We start from the raw sequence: 3110 nt of genomic DNA on the forward strand, positions 1-3110 counted from the left end.
CTATGTTCGGCACGGTGTCCTGCCATCTCAGTTTCAATATCTGTCTAAGGCTCCTATTCACGAAGGTCTGTATCTTTGCTGTGCTTGCTTTTGAGACTCTCCATTTCTCTGCTCCATACAGCAGAACTGTGGTAATGGAGATGGCCAAACTTTTCCATAGGATTGAAGATAATGTACTTTTAAGTACCACGATTCTCCTTTTCCTACCATTAGTTCAGAGGTCATTCGAGTTTTAGTACGACATCGCACACACAAAAAAAAACAGATTTGTCGGAATTTTAAAACTGAATTTTGGGAATAGCACGCAAAGCCTTGCTTACTTTCATTATTAAAAACAAGTTAATTAAAAAAGTCTAGTGACATTTATGCGCAATTTCCTTATGTTATCTAAAAATAGCTCTGACGTATAATGCTGGGATGCGTTCAAGCTAGAAGAACAATCGGTTTGTAGGTGTTTTTGTAATTTTAAAATTTGTGACCAAACGAGAGGATATTTTTGAAAACTTTCTTCGGCAATATTGCTCTAAATTATGGCAGGAATCGATTGGTACATGTTTCAAGTCGCTTAGTTGTCTGGTTGACGAGATATGGGCCAAAAACTGCTTTTTTTCGAGGTTTTTTGGCTTTTCCGGGAAATACATGAAAGAAACCCGGAATTTTTATGGCCTATGCTCATTCTTGTAACTTGCTTAACATAATTGCTTTTGGAACTAGTCATCGATATTGCTTCGTTGAGGAGGAGATACGACTTAAAGCCCGGACACACATTCATCCATACATTCATCCATCCATCCATCCATCCAGAAATGACGCGTTAATAAACGCAATTCTCCAGAATGGAAATTGCGCTAAAAAATAATTTAATTCAGATATGTTAACTTGCACAACCATTCAAAGTAGTAAACGTTTAGCTGCAAGTTTAGCAGAAATAATTTTAAGTTTCTTTAGTCTTTCTTCAGGCCAGTAGCGTAGCGAGGAGGGGGAGGGGGGCGGGGGGGGGGGGGGGGGGACATATGTCCCCGGGTGCCGACCTTAGGGGGCGCCAAAATGGGTTGGAAAAATACATTGAAAGGTTGAGGGGGTGCAAATCTAAAGTTTGAGGGGGGGGGGGGGTGCAAATCAAAATCTTGAGGGGGGTGCAAATCGAAAGTTTGAGGGGGGTGCAAATCGAAATCTTGAGGGGGGTGCAAATCAAAAGTTTGAGGGGGGGGGGGTGCAAATCGAAAAGTTTGTCCCCGGGCGCCGGGAAGGGTCGCTACGCCTCTGCTTCAGGCCAACTCTTTACGGCTCTTTTCCCCTCTGACATTGGCATACATATTTAGGATACTCACTCTAACCCCATTTGTGCAGGGGCGGAACTACATTGCCGCCAGACCCTGCAATGCGGGGGGGGGGGGCACGCCATTTAGGGCCCACAGCCGACAATAATACATTTTTTATTGTTAAAAAAAAGTTAATTTTTGACTTGATGGATGTTTTATACAAAGAATACCGTAGCTGCGGTTGGATTATCTTTATTCTATACTCTATAGGTACCATCCCACGCTCTTGTATATTCTTTTTCCCTTTGTTTTTAAACCATAATTTATAAGCTGTAGTGTGAAAGATGGGCTAACGTTAAACAAGTTAATTAAAAAAGTCTAGTGACATTTATGCGCAATTTCCTTATGTTATCTAAAAATAGCTCTGACGTATAATGCTGGGGTGCGTTCAAGCTAGAAGAACGATCGGTTTGTATGTGTTTATGGAATTTTAAAATTTGTGCCTGAACGAGAGGATATTTTTGAAAACTTTCTTCGGCAATATTGTTCTAAATTATAGCAGAAATCGATTGGTACATGTTTCAAGTCGCTAAGTGGTCTGGTTGCCGAGATATGGGCCAAAAACTGCATTTTTTCGAGTTTTTTTTGCTTTTCCGGGAAATACATGAAAGAAACCCGGAATTTGTATGGCATATGCTTATCCTCGTAACTTGCTTAACATAATTGCTTTTGGAACTAGTCATCGATATTGCTTCGTTGAGGAGGAGATACGACTTAAAGCTGCGGACACACATCCATCCATCCATTCACATCCAGAAATGACGGGTTAATAAACGCAATTCTCCAGAATGGAAATTGCGCTAAAAAATGCCATTTTTAAATTATTATTTAAAAAAAAATACGTACTAAAGATTGACATAGTATAAAAAGGAAATATATTTAAAATTAATAATATAAATACAAAATAAACATAACACGGAAACCATTACACATACAAAGCTTACACGTTTATATTCTTTTTACCGGCGAAATGATTGCAAGTATTACAGCAAACATAAAACAAAACGGATTTTCAACAGACTAATGCACTCACACACATGTTGTTGTAAATTGCGTTAAATGAAAAAAAAAATCCCCAAAATAATGACATTTTTTTCAAGACCCGATCAGGCCAGAAATGAATATCCTATGTTCGTATTCTGTGGTTTCATGTATATATATATATATATATATATATATATATATATATATATATATATATATATATATATATATATATATATATATATATATATATATATATATATATATATATAGGCCTATATATATATATATATATATATATATATATATATATATATATATATATATATATATATATATATATATATATATATATATATATTATATATATTCTGGGGGCCCAGAAATTGTTTTTGCGGGTCCTTTTTTCTAGTTCCGCCACTGCATTTGTGTTGTATAATGTTCACAGTAAAAACTATTTTTAGTATAGATCTAGTTATGTGTAGAAGTATGTAGGTCTATCTTTGTTATTTAAAAGGAATCTAATTAGATACTAGTCTAGATCTGAGTTTAGGTCTAAATGAGAGTGTCGACCATTTTGTTAGAAAATGTTACAGTAAACTTTTATGGCACGACATTGCCTAAGGTTACCAACTTATAAGCATAAAACATGTAATTTAAAACTAAAACAAACGCAAAATTAAAATAAAATAGTATTAATTTTCGTACATTTTAAGAACGTTTTTAAACATAAGAAATAATAGATTGGACCTAAGAAAAAGGTTTAAAACTGCACTTTTCTAAAGGGGAATAACTAATGCCGGA

The sequence above is a fragment of the Physella acuta genome, unplaced genomic scaffold (genome assembly GCF_028476545.2).
Source record: "Physella acuta isolate Inbredline_101_S28 unplaced genomic scaffold, ASM2847654v3 ptg000418l, whole genome shotgun sequence".
Classification (NCBI taxonomy): Eukaryota; Metazoa; Mollusca; class Gastropoda; family Physidae; genus Physella; species Physella acuta.